Source organism: Schistocerca serialis, chromosome 5, assembly GCF_023864345.2.
Source record: "Schistocerca serialis cubense isolate TAMUIC-IGC-003099 chromosome 5, iqSchSeri2.2, whole genome shotgun sequence".
NCBI lineage: Eukaryota > Metazoa > Arthropoda > Insecta > Orthoptera > Acrididae > Schistocerca > Schistocerca serialis.
Genome location: NC_064642.1, coordinates 223779765 through 223803429, shown reverse-complemented (window position 1 = coordinate 223803429; position 23665 = coordinate 223779765). Strand labels below are relative to the sequence as shown.

General features: G+C 42.8%; 1 protein-coding gene across 1 annotated transcript in view; it reads left to right on the top strand.

Moving 5' to 3' along the window:
- LOC126481098 (uncharacterized) overlaps nt 1–23665 on the top strand; it is a 1059355-nt gene that overhangs the window by 128425 nt on the left and 907265 nt on the right. The window lies entirely within an intron of this gene.

Sequence of the window (23665 nt, the reverse complement as noted above, 5' to 3'; positions counted from 1 at the left end):
ACGAAGAGGATAGCACAGGAATACCTGGCCCAGTCAGACTAGTCAGAATATTGAGTGCACAAAGATAAAAGGTTCGATTGTCTGGTAGACTGTCCTCGTGATTGTCTGACTCAAGTATTGATAAAAAAACGTGCTACGTTAATAACCAAACTACAAATTATTTATTTATAAAACGTTTTGGGGGACTTAATTTCATCATAGATGGTAGTTCTGATAAACACAGTAACCGCTTGCATGGTTCGCGAAAAGCGTTCCACACTTTACAAAAGCGTCGACTCCAGACGAAGATTCGATCACATGGTACATCTTGGAAAATATGCAAAGGGTTCGAGGAGTAATATCGGCTATGTCCCATGGAAGATCTATAAGACCTCTAACATTTTCAGCATACGGAGACGATTTCTCAGATAAGACCACCAGCTCTATTCCACGTTTCATTAACTGTACTGTTTTGTACAGGGAGCTATCTTCGTTGAATGATCGTAAGGGACAGTAGAAAGATTTTGAAAAAGAATCCGCTTGGTGTTAAGAATATCCGCTAGTTTCAAATGTAGATAAATGATATATAACACTTATAACAAACAGAAATAACCAGACAGTTTCTGGTTACAAGATCAGTGACGTAGATCTCGACAACGTCACATCGTATAAGTATTTAGGAGTAGTAGTATATGGAATGAAATCAATATCGGATTAACTACGACTGTTGGAGTATTTTGGAGAAATGCGATGCATCTGCAAAGGAAGCACTACCGATTCTAGAATATTGTTGCAGGGTTTGAAGTCTTTATACAGTTGGCAGAATAAATCATCGAACGAATTCAGCGACATACTGCTAGGAACGTAACAGCCCATACGAAAGTGTGCCACAAATACTCGAAGATCATTTATGGGCATCCGTGGAGGGTCGTTCATGCGAAACGTTGTTGGTTCAACTTCAGGAGCCTATACTCAAAGTACACTGTCCGACAATTATGTTGCGGCTGTATCTCACGTAGGGATCACGAGCATGGCGTAATTTCTTTCTCAACACACAAATGGAATTGGAATGGAAATCGATGTGACTGAGACGATGTACCGTGCACCATGTTCTGCATAGCACCTTTAGGGGTATATATGTAAGTGTCGCTTGACGATGGAAGAAAGCCTCCGAAACACTTCGAACAATCCGTTAAAAAGTAGTGGATCTTTGTAGTTTGATTAAATCTTTATATTTTATGGAAGACTTAGTGTTGTTATTTCGCAAATGTAAATTCCGAAGTCACATCTTCTTCGTCATGACTTGACTTGTTTCGTAAGAACCTTCACAGTGAAGACAACGTCGTTACATAGTAGCTGAAACTCTGACGAAGAAGATGTGGCACCCAAGTGTACATAAACGAAGTAAAAATATTATTGAAAACCTGCCGACGTCGGCTGGTGAATGATCAACGCGTCTTACTGTTAAGCGAAGAGCGTGGGTGCTATTTCCGGTACTACTAGGAATTTTTCCTTAATAGGAGCACTAGAGCAATCGGATCTCCGGGAGGGGACTGCCAAGGGGAGGTTACCATGAGAAAAAGATTGAATAATCAACGAAAGGATAACGTTCTATGAATCGGGGCGCGGAATGTCAGAAGCTTGAACGTGGTAGGGAAACTAGAAAATCTGAAAAGGGAAATACAAAGGCTCAATCTAGATATAGTAGGGGTCAGTGAAGTGAAGTGGAAAGAAGACAAGGATTTCTGGTCAGATGAGTATCGGGTAATATCAACAGCAGCAGAAAATGGTATAACTGGTGTAGGATTCGTTATGAACAGGAAGGTAGGGCAGAGGGTGTGTTACTGTGAACAGTTCAGTGACCGGGTTGTTCTAATCAGAATAGACAGCAGACCAACACCGACACCGATAGTTCAGGTATACATGCCGACATCGCAAGCTGAAGATGAACAGATTGATGAAGTGTATGAGGATATTGAAAGGGTAATGCAGTATGTAAAGGGGGACGAAAATCTAATAGTCATGGGCAACTGGAATGCAGTTGTAGGGGAAGGAGTAGAAGAAAAGGTTACAGGAGAATATGGGCTTGGGACAAGGAATGAAAGAGGAGAAAGACTAATTGAGTTCTGTAACAAGTTTCAGCTAGTAATAGCGAATACCCTTTTCAAGAATCACAAGAGGAGGAGGTATACTTGGAAGAGGCCGGGAGATACGGGAAGATTTCCATTAGATTACATCATGATCAGACAGAGATTCCGAAATTAGATACTGGATTGTAAGGCGTACACAGGAGCAGATATAGACTCAGATCACAATATAGTAGTGATGAAGAGTAGGCTGAAGTTCAAGACATTAGTCAGGAAGAATCAATACACAAAGAAGTGGGATACGGAAGTACTAAGGAATGACGAGATACGTTTGACGTTCTCTAACGCTATAGATACAGCAATAAGGAATAGCGCAGTAGGCAGTACAGTTGAAGAGGAATGGACATCTCTAAAAAGGGCCATCACAGAAGTTGGGAAGGAATACATGGGCACAAAGAAGGTAACTGCGAAGAAACCATGGGTAACAGAAGAAATACTTCAGTTGATTGATGAAAGGAGGAAGTACAAACACGTTCCGGGAAAATCAGGAATACAGAAATACAAGTCACTGAGGAATGAAATAAATAGGAAGTGCAGGGAAGCTAAGACGAAATGGCTGCAGGAAAAATGTGAAGACATCGAAAAAGATATGATTGTCGGAAGGACAGACTCAGCATACAGGAAAGTCAAAACAACCTTTGGTGACATTAAAAGCAACGGTGGTAACATTAAGAGTGCAACGGGAATTCCACTGTTAAATGCAGAGGAGAGAGCAGATAGGTGGAAAGAATACACTGAAAGCCTCTATGAGGGTGAAGAGATGTCTGATGTGATAGAAGAAGAAACAGGAGTCGATTTAGAAGAGATAGGGGATCCAGTATTAGAATCGGAATTTAAAAGAGCTTTGGAGGACTTACGGTCAAATAAGGTAGAAGGGATAGACAACATTCCATCAGAATTTCTAAAATCACTGGGGGAAGTGGCAACAAAACGACTATTCACGTTGGTATGTAGAATATATGAGTCTGGCGATATACCATCTGACTTTCGGAAAAGCATCATCCACACAATTCCGAAGACGGCAAGAGCTCACAAGTGCGAGAATTATCGCACAATCAGCTTAACAGCTCATGCATCGAAGCTGCTTACAAGAATAATATAGAAGAATGGAAAAGAAAATTGAGAATGCGCTAGGTGACGATCAGTTTGGCTTTAGGAAAAGTAAAGGGACGAGAGAGGCAATTCTGACGTTACGGCTAATAATGGAAGCAAGGCTAAAGAAAAATCAAGACACGTTCATATGATTTGTCGACCTGGAAAAAGCGTCCGACAATATAAAATGGAGCAAGCTGTTCGAGATTCTGAAAAAAGTGGGGGTAAGCTATAGGGAGAGACGGGTCATATACAATATGTACAACAACCAAGACGGAATAATAAGAGTGGACGATCAAGAACGAAGTGCTCCTATTAAGAAGGGTGTAAGACAAAGCTGCAGCCTTTCGCCCCTACTCTTCAATCTGTACATCGAGGAAGCAATGATGGAAATAAAAGAAAGGTTCAGGAGTGGAATGAAACTACAAAGTGAAAGGATATCAATGATACGATTCGCTGATGACATTGCTATCCTGAGTGAAAGTGAAGAAGAAATAAATGATCTGTTGAACGGAATAAACAGTCTAATGAGTACACAGTATGGTTTGAGAGTAAATCGGATAAAGACGAAGGTAATGAGAAGCAGTAGAAATGAGAACAGCGAGAAACTTAACATCAGGATTGATGGTCACGAAGTCGGTGAAGTTAAGGAATTCTGCTACCTAGGCAGTAAAATAACCAATGACGGACGGAGCAAGGAGGACATCAAAAGCAGACTCGCTATGGCAAAAAAGGTATTTCTGGCCAAGAGAAGTCTATTAATATTAAATACCGGCCTTAATTTGAGGAAGAAATTTCTGAGGACGTACGTCTGGAGTACAGCATTGTATGGTAGCGAAACATGGACTGTGGGAAAACCGGAACAGAAGAGAAACGAAGCATTTGAGATGTGGTGTTATAGACGAATGTTGAAAATTTGGTGGACTGATAAGGTAAGGAATGAGGAGGTTCTACGCAGAATCGGAGAGGAAAGAAATATGTGGAAACACTGATAAGGAGAAGCGACAGGATGATAGGACATCTGCTAAGACATGAGGGAATGACTTCCATGGTACTAGAGGGAGCTGTAGAGGGCAAAAGCTGTAGAGGAAAACAGAGATTGGAATACGTCAAGCAAATAATTGAGGACGTAGGTTGCAAGTGCTACTCTGAGATGAAGAGGTTAGCACAGGAAAGGAATTCGTGGCGGGCCGCATGAAACCAGTCAGTCAGTAGACTGATGACAAAAAAAAAAAAAAAAAAAAAAAAAAAAAAAAAAAAAAAAAAGGAGCATTTTTGGAGCATTCGAAGTGGATGTCGGACTGCATGGGAACGTGAGGATAGCCATACCCGTCGACTCAAGGTTCTAGTCGACCACATCTGTCAACGACAAGGGCGAATCGCCGCATTGTGAACTTTTTAATTTGCGCCTCTCATGTGAGGAAAATTAATGGAATGTCTGCAATATTCTGTATCATCCTGTACCATTGGTTGGAGACTAGCAGCAGCGGGACTAGTTAGTTACCATCCCCTGCGTAGTATAACCGTTCCCATCACAACAATAGTACAATGATTCGTTTTTTTTCACCATTTCGTGGTTACTTTTGCTTAGAGTGTACGGGGCACGCATGAGTTTTCCTCAGTGGAAAATTATTCTCCTGGTTTGGTCTATGGGTGCGCTTGTTTTGGTAGGAGGCAATAAGTGAATCTCATTAGGAACGAGGAATGTCCCCTGAAAGTTGAGCAGTTCACACTGAAGTCAGACTATGGCTGATCAGTTGTTTTCGCTCCAAAATTTGGTATACCCAATCGAACTGAGTCTCCCCGCTACCGTGCTTCGCGCGAAGAAGACGACCGACTGATGGGACACTTCCTTCCCAGTACCAGGTTACTATTTGTTAAGGTGAGGTTTGCTCAAATGGCTCTGAGCACTATGGGACTTAACATCTGAGGTCATCAGTCCCCTAGAACTGAGAACTACTTAAACCTAACTAATCTAATAACAACACACATCCATACCCGAGGCAGGATTCGAACCTGCGACCGTAGCAGTGGGCCGGTTCCAGGCTGAAGCGTCTAGAACCACTCGGCCACACCGGCCAGCATGAGTTTTGTGAGCGAAGAGTGCAAAGATTCTGCGGCTTTCCCCTGTGAAATAAGCTCTACTCTCGTTTGTAACATTGGCCCTCTGGTCTCCAGGCTGCAATTTGGTGCTGATTGGCACATTGTTGGCTTATTTATGAAATTTTGTCATAATCGAGATACTGAAATTCATATTCTAAGAAGTTCCTTACTTGCTTATAATACCATGCAAGTCGTGTCGCTTAATTCGTTTATCATTTGTACTACCTCGTAGTACTATTAACTTAGATTTCACGAGCTGCAGAAACCAGCAAATCTTGTTGCGCTTTCTCCATAAAGCCTTTTACAATTTTTGCAACCTCTAAACAGAATTAGAGGCGTTTTTGAATTTCATTTTGGCGAACTTCGTTCCCTGTCAGTTTTTATTGTCATTTTTATTAGTTATTTAAGCAAACAAATATTATTTAATCTCAGTCTTGACTTAGATTCCACATTGTCACACCACTTTCCCATGGTTAGAGGAGGTTTTTGGAGGTATACGGCGCAAGTTGTCTACCCCACAGACCGCGCAGTTCCAGTGATAGGGATAGTAAATGGAAATGAGCGTTTGGCGTTATTGGTCGGGAGGCCCTTTACGGCAGGTCTGGCCGCCTTGGGCAGGTCTTATTACATTCGACGCGACATTGGGCGACCTGCGTGCCGGATGGGGATGAAATGATGATTAAGACAACACAACAACCAGTCCCTGAGCTGAGATAATCCCAGACCCAGCAGGGAATCAAACCCGGGCCCTTTAGGACGGCAGTCCGTCACGCTGACCATCCAGTTATCGGGGCGGACAAAGGGGTAGTTACCCTGTTGGAAGTTGCCATCGCCGTCAGGGAGGACATCAAGCAAGAGGCATACAGGTACACAACAAGAATGTTCGCGTAGTTCATGTCTGCCACGGTGCCTCCAACTGCTACCATTGGTACTGTAGAATAACAACCGAATGATCCCACCAGCACTCTCCATGGCGCTGTAACATGTCTCTTGATAAAGACGCAAGGGTGAACCTTCGTACCTAATTGAATTGTCTTTAAAGGACATGACAATAATGTCAAATAATATTCCTGCTTACCGAGTGCCACATAACTACTTATTATTTCATTTCAAATGCTTTTGAGAACATGCCAGTTACATTGAACTAACAGAGAAAGTATTTCTTTTGATTGTACTTATGCCGTATGTTCGGAAATTCCAGTTACAAACTTTTAGGTCTTGTAGAGAGGAGCGAGTATGTATTTTGAACAGGAACCCACGCCCTGAAACGTACCATTTGAAAACATGTTTGCTAGGTAGGTACGTAACGGAATACTCATGGTGGGGAGCAGTTACATCGGATCGGCTGATGTCATTTGACGTCCATCCTATATCTTCGACCTGGTTCGAGCCTCACTCACGTGTCGGTGAGTGCTACAGCAACACCGCTGAGTTTGAGAATACACTGAAACGAATTTCTGAATGGCAAAGCTTACGGTTATGGAAGATCTGTTCGTCGCCTTTATCAACGTCTGACTCCATCGCATAGTCATTTCACCACGATTACGCAAGACTTTGAGAAAAGGTACCTTCAGCAGGCGTGACTCTGGTGCTCCTAGAACATGCTGCACATCCGAATTGGAAGAGGCCCTACTGCATCACGTTGAAGCGAACCCGTCAACGAACACACGAGCAGTTTCTTTGGTTTGGTGGCGTCATCAACATTTTTGAAATCGTTGTAGCACGGCCACGGTACGTTTCCGGGCATCTACTTAGTCCCCTCTGCAAGTCCTAGAAGTTAGTAGCGGGAATTTCTGAACACACTGTATAAAAGCAGTGTCATAGAAAAATTAGTATCCGTTACCCACTGATATTATACCAATCTTTGTTCTTATATAATTGTAATGGTTCTGTCTGTAAAAAATATTACACGAGACAGTATCATTCTTCTTGTTTTGGCATCGGTACGATAAGTATGTTACATGTACTCAATGTACCATGTTGGCAATCATTGTTGGATCATTATACTTCAAACTAATTTTTATTTCGTAAAACGACGAATTTCTCAGTTCTCCTGTTTTGAGTATGTAATGCAGTTCTGGTCATTTGAAGTAAGTTGGGAGCGACTTGCTTGGTGATGCAACGAGCGAGCTTCATAAGCGCTTGGTCGTTAGTTATTGTATTATTAAATAGTCAAACCTGCTTCATGAATCGAACTTTTTACAAAATTTATTTGTCTGAACATTAACTACGTACATCACTATTTATCACGAAGCGCTCCGTTAGCCAACAATGACTATTTGGCCTGAAACTAATTTTTATCCATGATATTGAAGTCAATCAGCACAACTTCATTTAAAGAAAAAATAGTCAGCGTTTACAACAAAGTCAGTAACAAAGAGAATAGTTGCAGTTCGCCCTTTTTGTCGCCTTTGGAGTGTATCCCCTTGTTTGAAACTTTATAACAGTCGTTATCTGGAAATTTAGTCAATTTATACAAATGGAACCATTTCGGTATGGTGTGTGTTTAGAGACGTCGCGACGTTCACCTGGATGCTGGCGTATCTGACGTGAGTAGCAACTTTCTGTACAAATAAACGTCATTAATGTTATCAAACTATCGTTTTCCACTGATATAGGGTCCAATATGTGTCTAATCTGGATAATCCAGTACCATAGCATAATCTAGGATTTTGGTACGGATGGCAGGCAGGGGTGGCGGACGGAGTGAGCAATCCCGATTCGCTACAATACAATAAACTAAAGTGTTTTCTTTATTACGTACCAGCTACAGCTTTTCGAGACAGTTAAGTCTGAAACTCTTATTGCAAAGGGTTTAATCACATTTTTGAGATTAAGGACAAACAGCTGCAGTTATGATGAGTGGTGGAGCAGCTTTATTCTCCCCACTCCCCCCACTAGTTGTTCGCCTCTGACCCGTACTCACTGTATTCGCAACTGACGATGTCGTAGGGCCAACATGGGAGCATTTACCATTAGTCAGCTGTTGAACCCCATATTCCGAAATGTATGTTAAGCGATACATTGAGATATACTTGCCCTAGCAGCAGCATTGTACTCTATCGTTAGATCTGTCACATCTTTGACAAGGGTTTCACCGCGCGGGATTAGCCGAGCCGTTCAAAATGGTTCAAATGGCTCTGAGCACTATGGAACCTAACATCTGAGGTCATCAGTCCCCTAGAACTGAGAACTACTTAAACCTAACTAACCTAAGGACAGCACACACATCCATGTCCGGGGCAGGTTTCGAACCTGCGACCGTAGCGGTCGTGCGGTTCCAGACTGAAGCGCCTAGAACCGCTCGGCCACAACGGCCTGCTTTTCTCCATAGCCGTCCAGAATAGTGCTGCCCGTGCAGGATTTTGTGCACGAACTGACATCTCTGTTATGTCCCGTGAATATTTCATAGGATTCTTGTCAGGCGATCTGGATTGCCTGACCATTCCCTCGAACCGTCCGGAATATTCTTCAAACCAACAGCGAACTATTGTGGCGTGGTGACATGGCGCATTGTCATCCATAAAAATTCCATCGTTGTTGGGGAATATGACGTCCATAAACGGCTGAAAACGGTCTGAGAGTAGCGGAGGATCCTGAGGACCCAGTCCATTCCATGTAAACAAAGCCCGCACCATTACAGAGCCACGCCAAGTCTTGTTGTCAACTTGCGTCTAATGCTTCGTGGGGTCTGCGCCACATGCGAATCCTACTATCAACTCTTACCATCTGCAACCGCGACTCATCTGACCAGGCCACGGTTTTCCAGTCGTCTAGGATGCAACCTTACGATCACCAGCGCAGGAGAGGAGCAGCAGGCGATGTCGTGTTATTAGCACAGGCACTCGCGTTGCTCGGCTGCTGCCATGTCCGATTAACGCCATACTCCGTCGCACTGTCCTAACGGATTTGTTCGTCATACGTCCCCCATTGATTGTTGCGGTTATTTCGAGCAGTGTTGCTTATCTGTTAGCGCTGAAAACTGTATGCAAACGCCGCTGCTATCGGTCATTAAGTGAAGGCCGTCGGCCACAACGTTGTCTGTGGTGAGAGGTAAAGCCTCAAATTTGGTGTTCCCGCACAGTGTTGATACTCTGTAGCTCGGAATACTGAATACCCTAACGATTTCTGAAATGAAATATTCCGAGCGCCAAACTCCAACTGCCATTCTGCGTTCAAAGTCTGTTAGTTCCCGTCGTGCGGCTATGATCACGTCGGATACATTTCCACATGCATCACCTGAGTACAAGTATCAGCTCCGACAATGCACTACCATTTCACACTTTGTGTACGCGATACAACAGCCTGATGTATTTGTGCATATAGCTACCCCGTGACTTTTGTCACCTCAGTGTATAATTTCTGGGCTACGCCCGTCCACTAGTGCCGGTCGCTATTATACCGCCATCTATGATTCCCGGGGACAGTGGCTTTTCTTCAGCCTCGAGAGAATAGGAGAATAGTCGGGTCTTCCCTTAAAGCTAGTACATGGGCGGTGGTCTGGACCGCCTGTACTCTTTTCACAGATGTATGATTTTCACAAGATGGCCGCTATATCTGTGTGGGTCGGGGAGGGGGCGGTGGGAGTCAGCACCTTGTGCCAGGTACTACGGGAGCCAACGGGAAATAATCGCTTGAAGTACCTGCTTTCTGACCTGGAGGCTCATTGACTGAAACGTCTGCATGTTAAAATAATTTAGTGGAGCTGTATTGGTATCTCGCGAAGTCGGGAAGAAGGCGGCAACCCTAACGAGGCTAGAATCAGAGTCGTGCGTCGTGCAGGGAAGGAAATGCTGTTTTCAATATGTGTATGAAGTCGGTTTTCATACGAAAGGGAAAGATTTAACTAGCGAATGTTTGGCAGGTGAATAGAGGCCTGATATCATAACGTGATTAATAACAGCATGGCGGACTTGTCGAGATATGGAGGACAATACGTTCCACTTGTTCCAGTAGAAACTTTGGTGTTTTGTTGGAATTCATGTGTCATTTAAGTGTAGTCACTATTGGAAGTGCTTGTTTACCAATTCTACAACAAGATCTGAAGGCGTTTTGAAAATAGTTGGACTGCGGCAGGGCGTTGTTTAGAGTCATAGAAGAAGTGACAGCTTTAGTCTGGACTCGAGCGTCGAATCGAGGATGGTGACTTATTTAGCATGATACCATATATGCAGAAGTTTATAAAAATAATCTGAGTCTGTAAGTAAACGTGTCCGAGGAAAACCAAGCAGCAATACATCGTGTAATTTGTCTCAGGCACCGCATGGCGCTAGAAGTGCAAAGATTCAAGCCACAGTCCTGATTAGCTCTTCACCCGACTCTACGGAAGCTTCTAGACAGTAAGAAACGTTTCAGTTTCATTTTTTTGAAAGCTCTTTTCGATCTCTTGAATCCGCCACGAAATATTATAAAAGGGTGTCTTACGTCTAGCACCGCTTTAGATTTGTGTGCGACTGATTACCACATTACAGTTTCTTTCACTTGGACTAGGAAGACAGGAATGTTAGCAGGGTGCTGCGGGGTGGGAGTGTGAGTGTGTGCTGGTCATGGGGCGGCGATAACCCGCTTGGAGTGACTCGCCTCTACCGGAGGCGGCAAGCGGCAGATAGCGGCTGCGCTGCGCTGCGTTCACGCTGCATTAGCGACGGCCCGCGCTGCTGGGCAGCACTTTGGGCTCCAGTAGGGCCGGTCAGAGGCCCTTCAAAGGGCCGGCCGCCAGCAGCCCCGGACGCGGCCCTTAATGAAGAGGGCTGCAGCCGGCCGAGATGGGAAGGCGAGAGGCGGAGGAAGACATGGCTAGCTCTCTGCCGTGGTCAGATACGTAATTAGGACACCAGATGTCCTGAATAGACATGTTCATACGTGTCTGTGTGTGTTTGTCCACTGTTAGATTGTTTACTAATAGTGGTGTTATATTCAGGAAAGTGTTAGTCACGAGTAACAACGAGGCGTGACGGGATACCATGAATATACAAGAGCTGTTCAATAAAGAATCATCGTAATTTTTTTGGGTCATAATTTCTCTCGCTAAAATTTAACTTTATGATATTCTTTTAGCTTAATGTGCAACAAACACGCCGTAGTAGTTTAATTGTTGGGACTCCTCGTTCCCATCTGTGAGAGGCAGCAGGCAAGGTCAGACATGTTCAGTACCGCCTATCGCTGCAATGGAGGTAACACGCGAGGAACAGTATGCGGCTTTCAAATTCTGCTTTCGTCTCAACAAGTCTTCAGCTAAGGCCCATACAATGTTACAGGAGGCCTATGGAGAGTCTGTTCTTCTCTACAAAACAGCTAGAAGGTTGTTTAAGATGTTTAAAGATGGAAGACAATCAATTTCAAAGGAAGGTGGCCCCAGGGCTCCAGTTACTGGTCATACGGAAGAAAACATCAGCACTGCTGCTGTCACTGAGATCGACGAATTACCTTAAGGGGACCACACTGCGGTTCATGTCGAAAAAAATCGATTTTCGGTTTTCATCATATTTCGGTAGATTAAGGTTTAATTTAAGTAGTCAGAAAAGGATTTTGCTGAAAAATTTCTTTCGACCATTTAAAGAGCATTTTCCTACCACGTGTGTTTATGGGCCACGCCCACTTTTCTGTCACCCACTTTTCTGCATATACCGGGTCATCAAAAAGCCTGTATAAATTTGAAAACTGAATAAATCACGGAACAATGTAGATAGAGAGGTACAAATTGACACACATGCTTGGAATGACATCGGGTTTTATTAGAACCAAAAAAATACAAACGTTCAAAAAATGTCGACAGATGGCGCCTCATCTGATATGAATAGCAATAATTATCAAAACAAAGTAAGACAAAGCAAAGATGATGTTCTTTACAGGAAATGCTCAATATGTCCACCATCATTCCTCAACAATAGCTGTAGTCGAGGAATAATGTTGTGAACAGCACTGTAAAGCATGTCCGGAGTTATGGTGAGGCATTAGCGTCGGATGTTGTCTTTCAGCATCCCTAGAGATGTCGGTCGATCACGATACACTTACGACTTCAGGTAACCCCAAAGCCAATAATCGCACGGACCGAGGTCTGGGGACCTGGGAGGCCAAACATGACGAAAGTGGCGGCTGAGCACACGATCGTCACCAAACGACGCGCGCCAGAGATCTATCACGCGTTTAGCAACATGGGATGTTTTTTTTTTTTGGTTCTAATGAAACCCCACGTCATTCCAAGCATGTGTGTCAATTTTTACCGCTCTGTCTACATTATTCCGTGGTTCATTAAGTTTTCAAACTTATACTGACTTTTTAATCACCCGGTATTTTAGATATTTATATCCCCTACATTGCACGTTGGGGTTTTTTTTTTACTCCCGAGTGTGTTGGCTTTCCTTGGAATGCAACGGTCGGTATTCTTTTGTTTCTGCTGTTTATAAACAACACACTTTCAAACACTCGGTTAGTTTTGTTCAAGTGTGGTTGCGAGTAGTTGTTATAGAAAACGTACGGGTATATTACGGGCAGACAATTAGGAGAAATAAAGAAAATCTGGAGGCAATGAAGAGAGATGTTTGGACCATATTCTTCCATGATAAGCCATGTCATGGATTGTGTACATCAGGAGAAAATTCGTGGTGCAAATACAATAGGGCTCAGGCAACTGGAGAATCTTGTTCTGAGCAGCATTCTCTTCCTGCTGCTGTTATTACAGCAATTAAACCTATTTTCAGAGACTTGGCTCATTCTGACCTTCTAAGGAAATGTCTCCATGGGCAGACACAGAACCCAAATGAATGTTTCAACAGCGTAATTTGGAACCGCCTTCCTAAAACTGTATTTGTAGGCATGCATACAATAAACTAGGAGTTCATGATGCCGTTATCACATTCAATTGTGGTAATATTGGAAAGTGTTGGGTACTGAAAAAGCTGGGAATTAGTCCTGGTGAAAATATGATCACTGGGCTGCAACATTGCGATAAAACGAGAATAGCCGATGCAGACAGGTCTGCATCTAATATGGCCAAGAAAGCAAGACAAGCATCGAGGAAGTGAAAAAGAAGCTGGAAGACGTGCTAGAGGCCAAAGAAGGGCCATAATATGCTGCAGGACACTTTTAATTGACTGCAAGTAACAAATTTCAAAAGTTTTTTCTTTAAAGTCAGTTTCCCGCAAACTAAAATTTTCAGTATATATCCCCCATTATTTCAGTAACTATCATAGATAAATGAATGAAATTTTCATAGACGCTGCGTAACATAAAAAGCCACCTCTGGTACTACATTCATTAATATTCCCGCATTGGGATGTTCACAAAAAATATTTTCTGCAGAAAAAAATTAATACTTTTTGTTGAGAAATTTAAAAATGTATAAAATGGATGAAGTAGATTTTAGTACAGTTGACTCTATTAGCATCATCTAACATACAGTAAAAATGTTAAGGTCCTGCATCAAATAGTTTTTTTCAGAAATGGGTCAAATACTTGCATAAATTAACATGGGTTAGATAGGCAGGGCGTGGTCCCCTTAAGATCACTTTCTGAAATGCAGAATATTTCATTGGGGTGCCACTCACACATTACACATGCACATGTTCGTGCGCGATGAGATCCAAGACTGTTGATTCCCGAACAAAAGGACATTCGCGTGCAGGTCTGCATCCAGTTAAAGTTGATGTTAGAGGAGGATCCGGAGTTTCTTTCAAATGTAATCACTGCTGATGAAACTTGGCTACCTTATTTTCATCCTGAGAGCAAACAGCGAAGCTCAGTGTGGAAATCTCCTTCATCAACAGCCCCCAAAAAAACAAAAATGGTTGCTTCTGCTGAGAAAGTTACGGGCATCTCATTCTTTGATGTTCTTGGAATGATTTATCAGCATGTTGTTCCTGCACACACATCTGTAACTGAACAATAATACAGGGATATCCTGAAAACATTGAAAGTCCATATCAGGCGCTAAAGACCACATTTTCGTGAAGCAGGCTGGATGCTACACCATGTCAATGCGCGGCCGCATATTGCCAACTTTGTTGCTGAATATCTTGCAAAAATCAAGGAGAAAATCATCCCTCATCCTCCCCATAATCCGGATTTAACAACATGTGACTTTTTTCTATTCCCTAACACGAAGAAACGCCTTAGTGGGAGGCATTATCAATCGTCAGAAGCAGTGGTGAAGGCCGCGGAGGCGATTTTGAAGCACCTCTGAAAAAAATGGTTTCCAGCATGTATTTGAAGACTGGCAGAAACGTTGGGACAATTGCATCTCATTCATGCGAGACTGCTTTGAGAAGGACCATCAAAATTATGAGGTTGAGTAAAGGTATCGTGTCAAAAGATATTACGATCATTCCTTATTGAACAGCCCTCGTATGTAAGAGGACACTGGCAGCGAATATCTTAATATAGCTTTCAGTACCGTTGAATCGCCTCAAAACAGTAAACGTTAACGAGGATGAATGGGCTGGTCAGAGTAATGTAGACCATTTTGAGTATCTACAATGTATTTATAAAGTCGACTGCAAAGTGGATGCGGACGCCTCTCATTAGTCGATACTCGGTTCCCTTATTCCTGATCCGTGATGAGAGGGTTTCTTCATTAGAGGTGTTAGTCTCTATCGTTTCTCCTAGATACTTAAATTTTACATTAGTTTGATTATCCATTCGTCAAATTTAGCAATATGGTTGGTGACCTGCTATTCGTAATAAATTCAGCTTTCTCGAAATTGATGGCGAGGTTTGCTTTTGCTGATTGTGTCATTTCACTGATTTGTTCTGACTGTGTCAGTTGACTGATTTGTTCTGCAACAGTGTCTAGTGAATAATAAAAAAGTGTGAAGTCGTAGGCAAACGTATGGCAGTCAATTATCAAATTATATATTTCGACCCAAGCGTGACTCCGTTCTCAGCACCTTTGTCAATCATTCGTTTTAACCAGTCGTGGATACACAGTATACAGTTAAATATTGATGAGATTTCAGAAGCACGTGAAATCTTTACCATTAACTTAACTTTGAACATGACGTCAGTAAGAGTGTTTCAGATATTGGTGTCATCATTATAATACAAGCGAACTTCTTTCAGTATTCTGAGAAGTGTTTTCGAACCAATCGAATCATACGACTATTTGAAATCTAATAAAGTCTTTAGGAATTTCATACTCCTACGACTGAAGTAAAGCAGAACACTTAAAAGATTCATGATCTGCTCGGAACATGAACGTCCCTTCCTGAACCTTCCTTAGTAACCAATCGCCTATGGGTCTAGCTATTACCCTGACCTTTTTCAATAACTGTTGTAGATTATTAAGTGAAAAGAGATCCACGTTATTCTCCACATCGTTCCTGTAAGTAATGAATGGGGGGGGGGGGGGGGGCGGCACATGGAAGTTATTTTCTCTGATGCTGCGGATTATCATTACCATTATTAATTATTACTTTATTATATCATTATTTTTAGCACATCGTTTAGCTTCAGTTTATATACGATTTCCCTGTCCCACTCCGCTCTAATTAGTTGGTTAGCTGTTTAGAAAGCTGCGATGTTTCCGTGTGAAGTCAGATGGGCACAGTGGAGAACCAAATTCGCGCCACTGCCTCTGTGACCGTCTCCACCGGTCCGTCTGAGAGGTTCCTGCCGATCGAACGTGCGGAGCCGACAGAAGCCACCCCCCTATCCCTGCCTTGCTGTGTAATCCGGCTTACTGCTGGTCAACGGCCTCCGTCCAGCAGCGGACGGTTTAGCCAACCACCGATCACCGGGATGGACGCTTGTGGTCTGTGACGTCACACGGGGTTCGCGTTTCCTCACTACCGTCACACCCAAAGCTGGTTTCGGTCACCCATTAATCGAGGTTCTTGTACAGTGTAACATAATTACGGAGGATACCCTTCATTAGTGTAGGGAAACCATGAAACTATAGCCATGGAAAACACCGACTCCACTAAACGTTCACACATACAAAGACAAGTTAGGAAATATTTTTTTTTCACTTTATCAATGAATTTGTGGAATGCTGACTCAGTAGATAACATCTGGTATAGAAATACAGGGTGATCGGAAAATCCCGTTACAGACTTTAGGACTCGTAGAGGGAAGTATGTGCATGATATTTTGAATAAGAACCCACGTCCGAAAACAAACAATTTCCCTATTGTGACGGTTTCAGTTCAGATATTCAAGCTAACTGGTGCTGCTTATTTAATCTTCCTACAAAACGTATTGGATCCGTTCTTTGAAGCTGCGCCATTGAATGTCTGTCAGGATATGTGGTTTCAGCATTATGATGCACCTCTTCACTTCTCACGGTTCGGAGACACCTGAACAGACAATATAGTGAAAGATGGATAGGTTCGGGTGGCCCAAACGTGATTACCGGATTTAACTACTATGGATTACTGTATGTGGGGTTGTACGCATAGTTTAGCTTATGGGACTCCTCTAGAAACAGAGGGAAGATCTGCTGACGTGAGTTCTGGCCGCTGCACTAGACACTAAAAAGATATCAGGTGGGATGGAGAGTGTGTACCAGAACATGCTTCGTAGGTACAATGTCTGTAACAACGTTGGCGTTCATAACATCGAGCCGCTATTGTAATGAATCAGCACTCTTCTGTACGTGCAGTGTGCCGCGTTCTTTTTTGCTTTGGAATAATGTGGACACGCAATGTTTAAGTGTTAAAACAAACAAATATGCTTAAGTGATAAATTGGTGTTTCGTTATGTTTCCCTTCCAACTGTTACTTAATAATTGTACTGCGTCACGAATAATCCAATTGTGAAGCAGAAGTGGATGAATTAAAGATGTGAACTGAAATCTTCTTAGAACTAAAACGGTACTATTCCGGACATGCGTCCCTATTCAAAATATTACTTACTCAGTTTCTCTAAAAGTCCAAGAAGTTTGTAACGGGAATTTCCGATCACTCTGTTTAAAATTCTGGTGTACAGTATCAGACCGTCCGAATTTTTTTATGTTACTTACCGTTCCTTTACGTGTGCACCTTATTACTTAATGAGGAAAGAGCCAAATTGTACTTTCGCTCGTAATTCACGTTGAATTGTAGGTCCTCCTACAACTGGATGGGTGAATTAAAAGGTAGGAGCGAGGGAAGTGGACAGGACCTCCAACAGGACAAAACAAAGTAGTATAACCTCACTGTTCATGGCAGGATGATGGCTCATATGTTAAGATATCATATGTTAAGATATCAGGGAGTAACTTGAATCATTGTAGGATAAAACAAAAGGGTGAAAAAAGGAATTTTTTAATGAATAAAACCGTCTGGATTGCTTAATATAATTCTCTATTTCTGACATCGTTTCGGTTACTCTCATCATCTATCACCGCCATCCTCATCATTATCATGTCAAAAGATAGAAGATTTAAAACCGCGTTCAGGGCCAGGTATGAAACGTACGCCTGAGTGGAGCAACCCAGCTTGTCGACCAATGTATTCTGTCTGCGCAAACTTAATCTTATACACGAGTATGAATTATGTATCCACGGTACAGAAGTGTGGTAGAGGACACATGGTTTCTCTGAACCGTTTTTCCTTCTTCCTCTATGCCTGTGTCTCTACATTTTAATCTTGAAAAAAAAAATAGAAATATTGTTTCTACCTCACTGTATTTTAGTAGCTTTGCATTATGGTTAATTTTATATTGCTCCGTTTTAAAATATTTATATTTTGTTTTAAAGCTTAAAAGAGTTCGTCAGAAAAAACACCATTAATATCACTTTATTTAATAAGCATTATTAGAAGCTAACCATAATTTATTAACGATCACCAGAGAAAAATGTCCATATTTTCTGTCAGCAAACAACAGACCTGACCGTTAATGGAAGCTTGGAATAGCGCTTTTTGTTCTTCATCAGTACGTCACAGTGAGAAAAGGGCAAAGTCTCATGTTAGCAACTGAATAATGTATGACGTTTCGGACGAGAATTATGAATGAAATCTCACGTTCCAGTGTAATCGTACATTTAATGACGCAGCACACTGACAGTGGTCTAAAGAAGGTAAACGTGAGAAAACATAGTGTCTATCGTATCTTGTAGTGATAGGTGAATTGCGCAGTGCCGCAGAGAACTTCGCCGCGTACTCGATATATGGCAATGCGTGTAATTAATATAATGAGATTATTACAATAACGTCTTTATTTACTGTAAACTGCGAAGTGTTTTGTTTGTATATACTTCTTACATTTACGTCGCGGAACTGTGACGGACGCTGATGCCTGAGTTACACGCGGCGCTTATTTAATACCCAGGTGATCGATGCCATTCTATTTCACCAGAACGCTTGAAACTACACAACATGTCCCGCGGCGACTATGATTGGATGAATAATGAATGGAAAGTATGCTTTTAACATGTAGGCTGACACTTCTTGGCCAGTTTTGAGTGACGTTCACTTCTGTCGTACGAGTTAAAATATTTCATTACGCTGGCATCCTCTGTATATCATTATTATGAACAAATCGAGCTAAAATGTTTTATGGAGAATAATGAACGTTCATTGAAAGATGTTACTCAATTGTAGTCTTCTAGGGTGATTCGGCCTCTTTTTTCAAATTTTCAAATGTGTGTGAAATCTTACGGGACTTAACTGCTAAGGTCATGAGACCCTAAGCTTATACACTACTTAACCTAAATTATCCTAAGGACAAACACACACACCCATGCCCGAGGGAGGACTCGAACCTTCGGCGGGATCAGCCGCACACATCAATAACAAAACGGTTCAAATAGCTCTGAGCACTATGGGACTTACCTGCTGAGGTCATCAGTCACCTAGAACTTAGAAATACTTAAACCTAACTGACATAAGGACATCACACACATCCATGCCCGAGGAAAGACTCGAACCTGCGACCGTAGCTGTCCGTCGGGACCAGCCGTACAGTCCATGACTGCAGCACCTGAGACCGCTCGGCTAATCCCGCGCGGCGGCCTCTTTTTTCAACGGTGTTAAATTGTTGAGTTGATCTGGGGGAAGACACCAAACAGCGGGGTCCTCGGTCCCACCGGATTAGGGAAGGATGGAGAAGGAAGTCGACCGTGCCCTGCCAACGAACCATCCCGGAATTTGCCTGAACCGATTTAGGGAAATCATGGAAAACCTAAACCAGGACGTCCGGACGTGGGATTGAACCGTCATCCTCCCGAATGCGAGTCCACTGTGCTAACTATTGATCAGGTCTAGATTGACAAGTAGTATACGTGAAATACCATTTTTGGCAACCTATTAAGACCAAACGCGTTTCACTTTAGAATAAAGTATCTTCATCGAGCAGGCTATTTGTTGGTTACGCAACTCCTGTTCTTCCACGTACCCGTATGTGTGTTAGAATTTAGCACTCATATTTTTGGGTTATGAAGAACCACTGTCATCTTTCCATTTTGTGTGTTGCGTCTTTCAACTCAACAAAACAAAAGAAGCCAAATGGCGATATGACCGCGGTTCTTCACAACACGAACACGAGAATATGTTTAGTATTAGTAAAAATGTCGTGTGCTGAAGTCTAGCACATATATGTGAAAGAACAGGAGGAATGACGCAAACAACAGAAAACATGACCATTGAATATGCTTTAGAACAGGGGTCTCCAAGCTACGGCCCACGGGCCGAAACCGGCGCGCGAGGGCCGGCAAACCGACCCGCGTTAGCTGGCGGGACATCCCCTGGTATCCGGCCCGGCAAATACACTCCTGGAAATGGAAAAAAGAACACATTGACACCGGTGTGTCAGACCCACCATACTTGCTCCGGAGGGCTGTACAAGCAATGATCACACGCACGGCACAGCGGACACACCAGGAACCGCGGTGTTGGCCGTCGAATGGCGCTAGCTGCGCAGCATTTGTGCACCGCCGCCGTCAGTGTCAGCCAGTTTGCCGTGGCATACGGAGCTCCATCGCAGTCTTTAACACTGGTAGCATGCCGCGACAGCGTGGACGTGAACCGTATGTGCAGTTGACGGACTTCAAGCGAGGGCGTATAGTGGGCATGCGGGAGGCCGGGTGGACGTACCGCCGAATTGCTCAACACGTGGGGCGTGAGGTCTCCACAGTACATCGATGTTGTCGCCAGTGGTCGGCGGAAGGTGCACGTGCCCGTCGACCTGGGACCGGACCGCAGCGACCCACGGATGCACGCCAAGACTGTAGGATCCTACGCAGTGCCGTAGGGGACCGCACCGCCACTTCCCAGCAAATTAGGGACACTGTTGCTCCTGGGGTATCGGCGAGGACCATTCGCAACCGTCTCCATGAAGCTGGGCTACGGTCCCGCACACCGTTAGGCCGTCTTCCGCTCACGCCCCAACATCGTGCAGCCCGCCTCCAGTGGTGTCGCGACAGGCGTGAATGGAGGGACGAATGGAGACGTGTCGTCTTCAGCGATGAGAGTCGCTTCTGCCTTGGTGCCAATGATGGTCGTATGCGTGTTTGGCGCCGTGCAGGTGAGCGCCACAATCAGGACTGCAGGGCCAACACCCGGCACCATGGTGTGGGGAGCGATCTCCTACACTGGCCGTACACCACTGGTGATCGTCGAGGGGACACTGAATAGTGCACGGTACATCCAAACCGTCATCGAACCCATCGTTCTACCATTCCTAGACCGGCAAGGGAACTTGCTGTTCCAACAGGACAATGCACGTCCGCATGTATCCCGTGCCACCCAACGTGCTCTAGAAGATGTAAGTCAACTACCTTGATCATAGTATGAAGGCTTTCACGACCGGATGACATATCTTCTGGTAAACCTTCCGGGATGTAAGGTCGTGGTCCATGAAACTCTTCAGCTCCTAACGTTTCGTCCAGAGCTGCGCTGGACATCTTCAGAGGGGTGTTTCTCCTCCGGTGAGTCTTGCCGACTGACGGGTCGGACGTCTGAGAGCGACTTATGTATCGTAGAAAGTGGGCGTGACCAGAGTTACACGTAATATGCAGAGATAACCTTTGTCAGAGATAAAACTTAACTATCGATCGTAATCTCGTCACGGATAAAACTGTCTAGCAATTCTGTAGTGCTACTGTCCAAATATCACTAAGTTTCATGGTCTCTTCTTTCCCATTAAAATTATCCATATGTTTATATATTTCAATTGCTTCTCTACAAAGCCGTGGGTAATAGTTCGTCGTCGTAGATAAATTTTTGTTTCGGAAAATTTCACTTGATGATTTCCTGGCTGAAAAGCGTGTTCTGCTACAGCCGATTTATCTGTTTTTCCTAATCGGCAAAGACTTCTGTGTTCTTTTAACCGTGTATTTACGCTTCTTTTTGTTGTTCCAACATAAACTTTACCACATGTACACGGAATTTTATATACGCCACTGGCTGATAGAGGAGCGCGTTTATCTTTTACAGACCGAAGAACATGACAAAATTTCTTCGTTGGTCTAAAAACAGGTCTAATATCATGTTTACTTAAAATCTTTCCAATCTGATCCGTTACTTTCTTTATAAAAGGGAGAGAGACTGTATTCTTCCATCGTTTTTCGGACTTGTCCTTAAGCTTTTTGTTGTTTGGGTGCAGAATTCTGCTTACTTCTTTCTTTGAGTAGCCATTTCTCTCAAAAGCGTGCTTCAGATGTTTTAATTCGTCGTCTAGATACTCCGGCGTGCAAATCCGTCTGGCTCTGTCAACGAGACTTGTAATCACACCTCTTTTTTGTTTTGGATGGTGGTTAGAGTTTTTGTGTAAGTATCTGTCTGTATGCGTTATTTTTCTAAAAATCTGTTGTTTCAAGCTTCCATCCGTCTGTCTCATAACTAAAACGTCCAAAAACGGTATTTTGTTATCATTTTCTCTCTCCATGGTAAACTGGATTCTTGGATTTATATTATTAAGGTAATCAAAAAATTCGCCTAAGGCTTTTCTACCATGTGGCCAGACCACAAATGTATCGTCTACATACCGATACCAGCGAGATGGTTTCTTATCTGCTTTTTCCAAGGCTGACTGTTCGAATTTCTCCATGTAGAAATTAGCTACTGCAGGACCCAATGGGTTACCCATTGCTATGCCATTAAGTTGTTCGTAAAACTCATTATTCCACTGGAAATGACTGGAAGTAAGACAGTGTCTGAAAAGAGCAGTCAGATCTTCTGGAAAAATATCCGTAATAAAATCCATAACTTCATTAACTGGAATCATAGTAAATAAAGATACTACATCGAAACTTACTAAAATATCTTCAGGAGTCAGAATTAAACCTTCAATTTTCTCTATAAAATGACGTGAGTCCTTTATATATGATTCCGTTTTTCCAAAATATGGTTGTAAGCGAGTTGTTAGGTATCTTGCTATTTCGTACGTAGGAGAATTGATAGTACTAACAATCGGTCTCAGAGGTAGGTCCTTCTTATGTACCTTGGGTAGGCCATAGAGTCTAGGACACATAGCTTCAGTCTTCAATAAAGCTCTTTTTTCATCTTTTTGAAAAGAAGTGGCCGATTTTATCAAATTATTTGTTTTCCGTAGTACGCTGGCTGTAGGATCTTTCTTAAGTTTTTTGTATTGCCCTGCCGTTAAAAGATTCAAAATTTTGCTTTGATAATCTTCTGTATTTAAAACGACCGTAGCATTCCCTTTATCAGCAGGAACAATCACTATATCTTCATCTGCATTTAAATCTCTCAGAGCCTTTCTTTCGCCATTGGTTAAATTACTTTCCAGAAGTTTACTGCGGCATAATACTCTGGTGGTTTCGATCCGGATTGCATTTGCAGTTTCTTTGGGGAGAGTACGTATACCTGCTTCTACATTTGCAATAATATCCTCAACAGGAACTTTCGGAGGTGTTATAGTTTCCTCCTTTTGCAAGAACTGAGATTTCGTCTTGAGATAAAACTCTGTCTGACTTATTAATAACAGTTTCGGACATCACTATATTATTTGTAGATTCTGCATAAGTTTGCAACTTTTCGAACTTCTTCTTATGCCTTCTAGTAGTCGTTTCCATCATGGTTTCCGTAGATTGGATGTAAGGCAATCTATTTTATTCCATAGGTCTATCTGTATCTTACTAGCAATCTCGCTGGTATCGGTATGTAGACGATACATTTGTGGTCTGGCCACATGGTAGAAAAGCCTTAGGCGAATTTTTTGATTACCTTAATAATATAAATCCAAGAATCCAGTTTACCATGGAGAGAGAAAATGATAACAAAATACCGTTTTTGGACGTTTTAGTTATGAGACAGACGGATGGAAGCTTGAAACAACAGATTTTTAGAAAAATAACGCATACAGACAGATACTTACACAAAAACTCTAACCACCATCCAAAACAAAAAAGAGGTGTGATTACAAGTCTCGTTGACAGAGCCAGACGGATTTGCACGCCGGAGTATCTAGAC